This window comes from Schistocerca cancellata, chromosome 9, assembly GCF_023864275.1.
Source record: "Schistocerca cancellata isolate TAMUIC-IGC-003103 chromosome 9, iqSchCanc2.1, whole genome shotgun sequence".
NCBI classification, from domain to species: domain Eukaryota; kingdom Metazoa; phylum Arthropoda; class Insecta; order Orthoptera; family Acrididae; genus Schistocerca; species Schistocerca cancellata.
This window is the reverse complement of record NC_064634.1, coordinates 348,145,734-348,159,257: the sequence shown is the minus strand read 5'-3', so window position 1 is coordinate 348,159,257 and position 13,524 is coordinate 348,145,734.

Below are 13,524 nucleotides of genomic sequence, written 5' to 3'. Positions count from 1 at the left end.
TTCTGTGATTTTATCCGTGCTCAAATGGAAACAGATGAATCTTTCGTTTCAAAGATTGTGTTTAGTGATGAAGCAACTTTCCACACTAACGGGAAAGTCAACCGTCACAATGTCTGTATATGGGGCACTGAGAATCCGCGGGAAACAACTCAGTATGAACGTGACTCGCCGAAGGTGAACGTTTTCTGTGCCATTTCAGCCAATAAAGTTTTTGGTCCCTTTTTCTTCGAAGGTGCTACTGTAACTGGACTACAGTATCTGGAGATGTTAGAGAATTGGCAGTTCCCTCAGCTCGAACAAGAAGCACAACAATTCTTATTTCAGCAGGATGGAGCGCCACCACATTGGCACTTGTCTGTCCGTAACTACCTGAACGTCAACTACCCGAGGCGATGGATCGGCCGCCAGGCAGCTCGTGACAGAGCACTTCATCACTGGCCTCCAAGAAGCCCTGATTTTACCCCCTGCGATTTTTTCTTATGGGGGTATGTTAAGGATATGGTGTTTCGGCCACCTCTCCCAGCCACCATTGATGATTTGAAACGAGAAATAACAGCAGCTATCCAAACTGTTACGCCTGATATGCTACAGAGAGTGTGGAACGAGTTGGAGTATCGGGTTGATATTGCTCGAGTGTCTGGAGGGGGCCTTATTGAACATCTCTGAACTTGTTTTTGAGTGAAAAAAAAACTTTTTAAATACTCTTCGTTATGATGTATAACAGAAGGTTATGTTATGTTTCTTTCATTAAATACACATTTTTAAAGTTGTATTCTTTTTGAATCACCCTGTATTTGAATAAAACTGTTATGTCTGTTAGTCTCATTGCTTACTTGTTTCAGTTACCTTCCGTGTTATACAGTACCAGTTCTTTCCATGTATGGTCCAGGTATGTTACTTGGCAGTGCCACGCCATGTGAAAGTTACTTCCGTGCTTATGTTTCGCACACCAGTGTAGTTAAGTACTCACTATGGTTCATGTAAAGCAGACAGGTAGATTCCGTCCGTAAACATGTGGATACGTGTTGAATGTCTTGTATTACTATATACGAGGTGTAGTCATCAAGTTTTATCATTTCGGAAAGCCAATCTGTGCCCATCAAACTTGGTGTTAGATATCCTCTACACGTACCCCCTTCAATGCGACACATTTTTCGCTGTGAAAAATGACTTGGCAGAGACCTTGCTTGTAGAGGCCTGTTTTGTGTCCATTCAGGAAACGGTCCATTTTGAAGATAACCTTTTTGTCGTTCTAGAAATGCATCATACTCAATGATTTTCGTTAGGTCATCAGGAGATTTCGGTACTATGCACCTCTTACAACCATAATTTGTTAACACCATACACCACAGCAGTCCGAGAAAACGTATCACCTGTCTTCATGAAGGATCTTTGCGCATTTCGACGTTGGTGAATCCACATGTTCCCACTGCTTGCTTTGGTCTTTTGTATCGGGGCATTACGTAGCGGTTAACGCCCTCATTCGATGTCTAGCCATAACACAGATTCACCTAGACATCGACAGACACATTTCGATGTATCAAGACATCGTACTCTAATGGAGGTCGTGTAATATGTAAGATACAGTAATAACTGTATATATTGCCATTTCTTGTTATGGAATTTAAATACCTAGCAGATTTAGTTTCTGAGTTTGTTGATCTAAACACAGATTTGACAATTTGGAGCCTGTTTTATCGATGCACGCTGTAGAGTATCAAGAATGTTTGGTTTGGTTACGAACTGTATTACTTCATAAACGTATTACATAAATCTGTTTTACAGGTTAATAGAGTGGAGTCTTTTAAGAATTCCCTAAAACTTTTGATAAAAATTTGTTGTTTTAAGATTACTGCAGCTTCTGATTTGGATTACCTTTGTACACAAATACTGGATTTTTGAAAGATCCTTTTCTTTAGTTACCTTATTAACATTACCTGGTATTGTATATTCATTTCTTTGTTTTGTACAAAACAATTCCAACTGGCGGAGTGATGGAATAGTTATGTTTACTCTGCGTATCAGTCTGTAGTCAGCTATTGTGTAAGCATGAGCACTTGTATTGGGCACACTTTCATTATGTTTGTACACTTTGTTTTTTTTTCTTTTTTTACATTTGATATGCCGATCCCCAGTGATTTTTATGATCTTCACGTGTATATTGGTGATGTGACACGATACATACCACATACGAAGGAGAGTATGTGAATTTGTACTTTTCTAATTGCATGAATAATTAATGTTGTGCATCGTTGCACTTGAGTTTTAAACGTATCATCCTCTGAGTTTCGTTCTGTCCACTGCAGATCCGAAGATGGTAACGCAGTCTTAGCATCTTCGCAATTGCAGTGGATAGAACCAAATAGGTTTGCAAGTTAAGTACGGCAATGCACAACATTAATTGTGCTCCAAGTCAGCCAGCGAGAATGCCCATAGTACTACAATCACTGCTTTCTCTCGTTTCGGCTCTTGAGGAAGAATGGGCTGTCATTCTCGACAGACATTCAGGCACCTCATTGAGCGTGTCCATAGCAGAGTTAAAGGCATCACGAAGGTCAAGGTTGCACACACCCCACATTAAAGTCCATAATAGGTTTGCGGCTACTTTTAAACACGCAGTGTACAGTAGCGTTCCCGTTGGCTACAGCTGAAGCCACACGGGTTGTCAGGTATTCGTACCCACGCAGTGTTGTTCTCATGGACCCAATTTAGCTCTCTCTATGACAGTAGGATGATGAAGATTTAGCGTTTTAATGTAACGTAGCAATGAAATATTCAATCAGAATGGATATGAAACTGAAGGCATATTGAAACAAATTTAGACGAACGAGTATTCAGTGAATAATCTTTTGATTATGTCATAACGTCGTACCAGTTCATTCACTATCACAAACAACCTTTTTTTCCTTTTAAATACATAAAATTATAAAAATGTTGAGAATATCGAAGTGTTGTTGTTACTTTTGTATAGTTTATATCTTACACACACACACACACACACACACACACACACACACACATCTTCCGTGTGTTATTTGTGTGGGATATGCCTTACAGAAATTTTTTCTCTTCTTTTCAGGTTAGTGTGACCAGCGCGGTGACATATCAGGATTAGTACCAGAGAACTACATTTGCTGGTAAAGTATTCGTATAATGTTTTGATCTAACGTTAATGTGATTGTTCGTGAGTGATTGTTGTTTTTAATACTTGTCGTTAATTTATATCATTTTTTCTCAAAAAATTGAAAAGAACGCTTAAGCAGATAGAGTGGAAAGAAAAAGAAACAACAGAAGGGAAAAGTCGTTTACTTGAAGTTTGCTCACTGGACTTAAAGGGGATTGGTATAGTAACTGTTTTATATATGAGGATAGTCACATATATCACAACATCTTACACACAATAAATTAATGTAGAATTTATTTTGTTGGTGTACAACAAGTAATGTCGTTATAGGTAATTGTAAAATTTAAAAACGAGATCCACAAAAATTGTGATGGGGCATAATAATTTTAGGGCCCACGGCCTTGTTCTAGGGCTTCCAACGGTTTCTGACAGATCACCAAAATTAAGTGCTGTCGGGCGGGGCTCTAGCACTTGGAGATGGAGCGCTGTTAACAAACAGGGTGCGCTCAGCCCTTTAAGAGTAACTGAGGAGCGACTTGACGGAGAAATAGCGGCTACGGTGACGAAAACCGGTAACGACCGGGGGAGTGGTATGCTGACCGCATGCCCATCCATATCTGCATATAGTGACGTCTGTCGGCTGAGGGTGACATGGCGGTCGGTCGGTAACCATTTGGCCTTCCGAGGCCTGTTCGGACGGAGTAGAGTAGAATAATTTTGGCGAAGATTTGAGAACTGTGGCACCATCTCACGAAGTACCACAACAGCGTCATTAAAGATAGCCAGATGTCGTAATGCTATGTATCATAGTTTCGTTTTTGTGCAGTTTGGATGTTCAGGGAGACTAGCATTTTGAATTCTCGCTACATGGAACAATTCGTGATGCCAGAATGTGTCCTTTCCTTCGTTAGATCCCCGTATATGTCGTGTAATAGGACATCAGTCGACGGTATACTGGAGGAAATCTTCCGTGCTGTTCCTCTGCTCGAGAGATACCAAATCTCCGGCCTGCCCCCTCACTAGCCACATAAGCCACTGAACATTCTGGGATTTCGTGATCGATTCGATCATGTAGCCTATCAGCCCTCGCGCAGCTTTTCATATCCTATTTGACACAGACCAGAGCCAATATATGCCCTTACTGCAGCATTCTCTAAGTGAACGCCCAAATAGATAGTTTACGAAAAAATACATAGCGCCTATGTTGAACGCCGTAGTTATTTCTTGTTTCAAAAAATTGTTTTTAGTTTCAGGATCACAAGTAAAATTTTTTTTAGTGAGTAATGATTTTGGCTTATTTGGCAAAACAATCATATACCACTACGACAGTAACGGATTGTGTTTTCAAGAACCATAGTGTGCAATTGAATGTCATACTACGTTGTCTAAAGATGCTTTATTACATAAGCCGAAATCGGTGATAGACAAGAAAAACTTAATTTTTGACCCACGTCCGTAACAAATATTAGTTAAGGCTCCTAAACAGTAATCAGATTCTTAGTACAGTCCTGTGACCGTATTCGGATTGAACAATACGTTAACGGTAAGAAATATTCACATTTCTCCAACTTGTCTATACATTCTTTCGCCTCTGTGATAAAAAAATTTCCGTTTTGGGGCATGGAATCTCCTCTCAGACGTGACAATAGTCCTGTTTTCGTACGTAATGTCGTTCCCCAGTAGCGCGGCATCATTTCTCGCAATTTCAATCACATCCGGACCTACCTCGACCAGCAGGTTCATTCGTCTGACACCAACGAGCCGCAGACCAAAACCTCCGTATGTAGTTTCGTCTCTGACAAGGGGACCGTAAGACCTATCAACCAAAAACATTTTGGTGGATACTATGTACGTTGTAGAAAAAATTGTCCTGAGTGCCTGGCTATCGGCTTTTGAAGCGAGGACTCCTGGTTTACGACAAAATTGATGTTGAATTTTTATGCGTATCTCATATACCCGCAACATTAGTACTTTTTCGACCACATGGAAGTAGCGCACGGGCTAAGATTCTCGGCCATCAAGCTGCAACTTCAGGTTCAATGATTCAAATGGCTCTGAGCACTATGGGACTTAACATCTGAGCTCATCAGTCCCCTAGAACTACTTAAACCTAACTAACCTAAGCACACCACTCACATCCATGCCCGAGGCATGGCCACGGGGTTCCAGACTGAAGCGCCTAGAACCGCTCGGCCACTCCGGCCGGCACTTCAGGTTCAAATCCTACCCGTGTACTCTCTTTTTATTTTCAGTTTCATCGTATTGAGTATCATCTAATTGTGTATGTCATTCAAAATTACTCAAAAATAGTTATTTTCTCCGTAGTAATTGCATTAACAAATCAGTCATTACAGCAAATTCTCTTCAACTGTGTATTCCGTTTGCGGTTCGCACTTAAAATTCCAAATAGTTGGGCAACGTTCTCTTGGTTCTTGGGGAGGACAAACTAGTCAGGCGCTATGCAATCAAATCTTTGTAGATGAAAGAAAAGCTTGCACCTGCACCGTAAATATTATACCACCCAAATGTACTCCAGACTGTTAATACTGTGAAGTTTATCTCCATACAGGTTAAAATTTACAACAAAAATCGAACTGCTTCCATCTTTCTAAAGACTAATAGAGAAACCGCTTCGAGGGAAGATTCCATAAAAACAAACTCTTTAACTCTGTATCAATTTAGAGAACCTACTTCCACAGGAATAATCAGATACGCGTGCTTTGCAGCGGAGTGGAACGAAGAAGTAACAGTAACAATCTTTTTGAATTTAAAAGAATTCCGTTTTCTGGTATGATCTCTGAAAAATCTGTATGCCTTCAAGGCAGTATATTCCATTAAATGAGAATGGTTTTCTACGAATTTGTGTTTTGGTTGCTTCTACGGCAAACGTCATCCAGAATTCTGTTCCAGATCGGCAAGCGATGCTTGCAGTAGCGAGAAAGACAATTCCGTAACCTGTAACAAACGTAATTCATATTTGAAGAAAGTTTGCTGTAATGATTGATTTTTTAATGAAATTATTATAGGGAAAATGGCAAGTTTTGAATAATATTGCGCGACGTTCACTATTTAATGATAATCTGTACGATGAAACTGAAAAAAGAGTACATGGGTAGGATGTGAACCTGAAGCGCCAGCGTGATTGCCGAGAACCTTAGACGCTACGCTACTTCCGTACGGTCCAAACAGTACTAAGTTTGCAGATATGGCAGGTACGAATACAACTTCAACATCGATTTTCTCATAAACTAGCAGCTATCGCATTAAAAGCCGCTAGCCAGGTACATAGGACGAGTCTATCTACGACAGGGGTGTCCAACCCGCGTCCCGTTTGCCGCCCAAAGCAAATAGAAATGAGGATCAAAAAGTGAGCGTCTACCACACGATCGGTACAAAAAAGTCGTTTATGTAGTTACCGCAAAACGTCTTTTTTATTGTGTTAGTGCTAACTAACACAATGTGTGCTCCCTGCCGCCGTTGGATAAGCAGCTGCAGCAGCAAGTCGTATACTCCTAGCTCACTCATTTGTTACATAGTTTAATTCTTAATTTCTTTGCGTGTTTTTGTACTTGCATTGTTTAATTCATAAATTTCGGGCGTATTATAGTATTTGAGAGTTGTAGCATCGCGTTTTAGTACCTGAATAGTGTAAAATCGCGTAGTTGGTTGGTTGGTTGGTTGGTTTGGGAAAGGAGACCAGACAGCGAGGTCATCGGTCTCATCGGATTAGGGAAGGACGGGGAAGGAAGTCGGCCGTGCCCTTTGAAAGGAACCATCCCGACATTTGCCTGGAGCGATTTAGGGAAATCACGGAAAACCTAAATCAGGATGGCCGGACGCGGGAAAAACCGCGTAGTCTCCTTCCGCCGCCGAGCAGTGTGTCAGCAGTGCGCAAGTAGCAGCATTACTGCATTTACTAGGCAATCTTGTATTTTAATAACCGTTTAAATTTTATGTCGATTTGTTTGCGCTCTCTGTAGATTAGTTCAGACGTTCTTTGCACAACAGTTTTTAGCATGGATAGGGACTGCAACTGCTGTGTTCGGATGCAGGCTGAGTTGGCATCCCTTCGCTCCCAGCTTCAGGCAGTGTTGGCTTCGGTCACACAGCTTGAGGCTGTTGCCAATGGGCATCACTGTGGGGGTCCGGATGGGGGTTTGTCGGGGACGGCCAGCTCGTCCCACGCATCCCCCGATCGGACTACGACTGTGGTTGCCCGGGATACTGCCCGCATTGAGGCTGATCCCTCACCTGTGGTAGAGTGGGAGATCGTCTCAAGGCGTGGCAGGGGGCGAAAGACATTCCAGAGGGCTGAACTGAAGGCCTCTCCAGTTTGTCTGACGAACCAGTTTCAGGCTCTGTCTTAGGCTGATACTGATCTTCGGCCTGACATGGCTACTTGTCCTGTTCCAGAGGTTGCTCCTCAGTCTGCAAGATCCGGGCAGTCGCAGAGGGTGAGCTTCCTGGTAGTTGGGAGGTCGGCACCAATGATGTGTGTCGCTATGGATCGGAGGAAATCCTCTCTGGCTTCCGGCGGCTATCTGATTTGGTGAAGACTGCCAGTCTCGCTAGCGGGATGAAAGCTGAGCTCACCATCTGCAGCATCGTCGACAGGACTGACTGCGGACCTTTGGTACAGAGCCGAGTGGAGGGTCTGAATCAGAGGCTGAGACGGTTCTGCGGCCGTGTGGGCTGCAGATTCCTCGACTTGCGCCATAGGGTGGTGGGGTTTCGGGTTCCGCTGGATAGGTCAGGAGTCCACTACACGCAACAAGCGGCTACACGGGTAGCAGGGGTTGTGTGGCGTGGGCTGGGCGGTTTTTTAGGTTAGATGGCCTTGGGCAAGTACAGAAAGGGCAACAGCCTCAACGGGTGCGGGGCAAAGTCAGGACATGCGGGGACCAAGCAGCAATCGGTATTGTAATTGTAAACTGTCGAAGCTGCGTTGGTAAAGTACCGGAACTTCAAGCGCTGATAGAAAGCACCGAAGCTGAAATCGTTATAGGTATAGAAAGCTGGCTGAAGCCAGAGATAAATTCTGCTGAAATTTTTACAAAGGCACAGACGGTGTTTAGAAAGGATAGATTGCATGCAACCGGTGGTGGAGTGTTCGTCGCTGTTAGTAGTAGTTTATCCTGTAGTGAAGTAGAAGTGGATAGTTCCTGTGAATTATTATGGGTGGAGGTTACACTCAACAACCGAGCTAGGTTAATAATTGGCTCCTTTTACCGACCTCCCGACTCAGCAGCATTAGTGGCAGAACAACTGAGAGAAAATTTGGAATACATTTCACATAAATTTTCTCAGCATGTTATAGTCTTAGGTGGAGATTTCAATTTACCAGATATAGAATGGGACACTCAGATGTTTAGGACGGGTGGTAGGGACAGAGCATCGAGTGACATTATACTGAGTGCACTATCCGAAAATTACCTCGAGCAATTAAACAGAGAACCGACTCGTGGAGATAACAACTTGGACCTACTGATAACAAACAGACCCGAACTTTTCGACTCTGTATGTGCAGAACAGGGAATCAGTGATCATAAGGCCGTTGCAACATCCCAGAAGATGGAAGTTTATAGGAATATAAAAAAGGGAGGAAGGTTTATCTGTTTAGCAAGAGTAATAGAAGGCAGATTTCAGACTACCTAACAGATCAAAACGAAAATTTCTGTTCCGACACTGACAATGTTGAGTGTTTATGAAAAAAGTTCAAGGCAATCGTAAAATGCGTTTTAGGCAGGTACGTGCCAAGTAAAACTGTGAGGGACGGGAAAAACCCACCGTGGTTCAACAACAAAGTTAGGAAACTACTGCGAAAGCAAAGAGAGCTTCACTCCAAGTTTAAACGCAGCCAAAACCTCTCAGACAAACAGAAGCTAAACGCTGTCAAAGTTAGCGTAAGGAGGGCTATGCGTGAAGCGTTCAGTGAATTCGAAAGTAAAATTCTATGTACCGACTTGACAGAAAATCCTAGGAAGTTCTGGTCTTACGTTAAATCAGTAAGTGGCTCGAAACAGCATATCCAGACACTCCGGGATGATGAAGGCATTGAAACAGAGGATGACTCGCGTAAAGCTGAAATACTAAACACCTTTTTCCAAAGCTGTTTCACAGAGGAGGACCGCACTGCAGTTCCTTCTCTAAATCCTCGCACAAACGAAAAAATTGCTGACATCGAAATAAGTGTCCAAGGAATAGAAAAGCAACTGGAATCACTCAACAGAGGAAAGTCCACTGGACCTGACGAGATATCAATTCGATTCTACACAGAGTACGCGAAAGAACTTGCCCCCCTTCTAACAGCCGTGTACCGCAAGTCTCTAGAGAAACGGGAGGTTCCAAATCATTTGAAAAGAGCACAGGTAGTCCCAGTCTTCAAGAAGGGTCGTCGAGCAGATGCGCAAAACTATACACCTACACTCCTGGAAATGGAAAAAAATAACACATTGACACCGGTGTGTCAGACCCAGCATACTTGCTCCGGACACTGCGAGAGGGCTGTACAAGCAATGATCACACGCACGGCACAGCGGACACACCAGGAACCGCGGTGTTGGCCGTCGAATGGCGCTAGCTGCGCAGCATTTGTGCACCGCCGCCGTCAGTGTCAGCCAGTTTGCCGTGGCATACGGAGCTCCATCGCAGTCTTTAACACTGGTAGCATGCCGCGACAGCGTGGACTTGAACCGTATGTGCAGTTGACGGACTTTGAGCGAAGGCGTATAGTGGGCATGCGGGTGGCCGGGTGGACGTACCGCCGAATTGCTCAACACGTGGGGCGTGAGGTCACCACAGTACATCGATGTTGTCGCCAGTGGTCGGCGGAAGGTGCACGTGCCCGTCGACCTGGGACCGGACCGCAGCGACGCACGGATGCACGCCAAGACCGTAGGATCCTACGCAGTGCCGTAGGGGACCGCACCGCCACTTCCCAGCAAATTAGGGACACTGTTGCTCCTGGGGTATCGGCGAGGACCATTCGCAACCGTCTCCATGAAGCTGGGCTACGGTCCCGCACACCGGTAGGCCGTCTTCCGCTCACGCCCCAACATCGTGCAGCCCGCCTCCAGTGGTGTCGCGACAGGCGTGAATGGAGGGACGAATGGAGACGTGTCGTCTTCAGCGATGAGAGTCGCTTCTGCCTTGGTGCCAATGATGGTCGTATGCGTGTTTGGCGCCGTGCAGATGAGCGCCACAATCAGGACTGAATACGACCGAGGCACACAGGGCCAACACCCGGCATCATGGTGTGGGGAGCGATCTCCTACACTGGCCGTACACCACTGGTGATCGTCGAGGGGACACTGAATAGTGCATGGTACATCCAAACCGTCATCGAACCCATCGTTCTACCATTCCTAGACCGGCAAGGGAACTTGCTGTTCCAACAGGACAATGCACGTCCGCATGTATCCCGTGCCACCCAACGTGCTCTAGAAGGTGTAAGGCAACTACCCTGGCCAGCAAGATCTCCGGATCTGTCCCCCATTGAGCATGTTTGGGACTGGATGAAGCGTCGTCTCACGCGGTCTGCACGTCCAGCACGAACGCTGGTCCAACTGAGGCGCCAGGTGGAAATGGCATGGCAAGCCGTTCCACAGGACTACATCCAGCATCTCTACGATCGTCTCCATGGGAGAATAGCAGCCTGCATTGCTGCGAAAGGTGGATATACACTGTACTAGTGCCGACATTGTGCATGCTCTGTTGCCTGTGTCTATGTGCCTGTGGTTCTGTCAGTGTGATCATGTGATGTATCTGACCCCAGGAATGTGTCAATAAAGTTTCCCCGTCCTGGGACAATGAATTCACGGTGTTCTTATTTCAATTTCCAGGAGTGTATTTCTCTGACGTCGATCTGTTGTAGAATTTTAGAACATGTTTTTTGCTCGAGTATCATGTCGTTTTTGGAAACCCGGAATCTACTATGTAGGAATCAACATGGATTCCGGAAACAGCGATCGTGTGAGACCCAACTCGCTTTATTTGTTCATGAGACCCAGAAAATATTAGAAACAGGCTCCCAGGTAGATGCCATTTCCCTTGACTTCCGGAAGGCGTTCGACACAGTTCCGCACTGTCGCAAGATAAACAAAGTAAGAGCCTACGGAATATCAGACCAGCTGTGTGGCTGGATTGAAGAGTTTTTAGCAAACAGAACACAGCATGTTGTTATCAATGGAGAGACGTCTACAGACGTTAAAGTAACCTCTGGCGTGCCACAGGGGAGTGTTATGGGACCATTGCTTTTCACAATATATATAAATGACCTAGTAGATAGTGTCGGAAGTTCCATGCGGCTTTTCGCGGATGATGCTGTAATATACAGAGAAGTTGCAGCATTAGAAAATTGCAGCGAAATGCAGGAAGATCTGCAGCGGATAGGCACTTGGTGCAGGGAGTAGCAACTGACCCTTAACATAGACAAATGTAATGTATTGCGAATACATAGAAAGAAGGATCCTTCATTATATGATTATATGATAGCGGAACAAACACTGGTAGCAGTTACTTCTGTAAAATATCTGGGAGTATGCGTGCGGAACGATTTGAAGTGGAATGATCATATAAAATTAATTGTTGGTAAGGCGGGTACCAGGTTGAGATTCATTGGGAGAGTCCTTAGAAAATGTAGTCCATCAACAAAGGAGGTGGCTTACAAAACACTCGTTCGACCTATACTTGAGTATTACTCATCAGTGTGGGATCCGTACCAGATCGAGTTGACGGAGGAGATAGAGAAGATCGAAAGAAGAGCGGAGCGTTTCGTCAGACGGTTATCTGGTAACCGTGATAGCGTTACGGAGATGTTTAACAAGCTGAAGTGGCGGACTCTGCAAGAGAGGCGCTCTGCATCGCGGTGTAGCTTGCTCGCCAGATTTCGAGAGGGTGCGTTTCTGGATGAGGTATCGAATATATTGCTTCCCCCTACTTATACCTCCAGAGGAGATCACGAATGTAAAATTAGAGAGATTAGAGCGCGCACGGAGGCTTTCAGACAGTCGTTTTTCCCGCGAACCATACGCGACTGGAACAGGAAAGGGAGGTAATGACAGTGGCACGTAAAGTGCCCTCCGCCACACATCGTTGGGTGGCTTGCGGAGTATAAATGTAGATGTAGATGTAGAACTACACTAATGGCCATTGAAATTGTTACACCACGAAGATGACGTGCTACGGACGCGAAATTTAACATACAGGAATAAGATGCTGTGGTATGCAAATGATTAGCTTTTCAGAGCCTTCACACAAGGTTGGCGCCGGTGACGACATCTACAACGTGCTGAGACGAGGAAAGTTTTTAACCGATTTCTCATACACAAACAGCAGTTGACCGGCGTTGCCATGTTGGAAACGACGAACCTGGTTGCACGAATGGCAAAACGTCATTTTTTTGGATGAATCGGGGTTCTGTCTACAGCATCATGACGGTCGCATCCATGTCTGGCTTCATCGCGGTGAACGCACATTGGAAGCCATACTGGCGTATCACCCGGCGTGAGGGTATGGGGTGCCACTGGTTACACGTCTCGGTCACGTCTTGTTCGTATTGACGGCACTTTGAACAGTGGACGTTACATTTCAGACGTGTTACGACCCGTGGCTCTACCCTTCATTCGATCCCTGCGAAACCCTACATTTCAGCAGGATAATGCACGACTGCATGTTGCTAGTCCTGTACGGGCCTTTCTGGATACAGAAAATGTTCGACTGCTGCCCTGGCCAGCACATTCTCCAGCTTTCTCACCAATTGAAAACGTCTGGTCAATGGTGGCCGAGCAACTGGCTCTCACAATACGCCAGTCACTACTCTTGATGAACTGTGGTATCGTGTTGAAGCTGCATGGGCAGCTGTACCTGTACACGCCATCCAAGCTCTGTTTGACTCAATGCCCAGGCGTATCAACTCCGTTATTACGGCCAGTGGTGGTTGTTCTGGGTACTGATTTCTCAGGATCTATGCATCCAAATTGCGTGAAAATTAAGCACATGTCAGTTCTAGTATAATATATTTGCCCAATGAATACCCGTTTATGATCTGCATTCCTTCTTGGTGTAGCAATTTTAATGGCCAGTAGTGTATATTATGTGCGATCCCCAAAATTACACTCCATTCGTTCCATATATTCATCATTAATTTTGGTCTCTAAAAGCATGAGTAACTTTCGATTAGTGGCCTGTGATTGAAACCCTACTATAATATTTGTAACGTTACTGGAAGTATGCTACATTATTCGAATTTTCTCTAACTTTCAGTTAAGATGTGCTTCATCAGCATTTTTAACGTATTCTGTAGCAGTAAAGAAATTATTCGAAATTTTAATACAGGACAATGGACCTATCAGTCTGCAGCGGTGGCTTTGACATTTGATGAAAGCTCAACTCGAATTAAA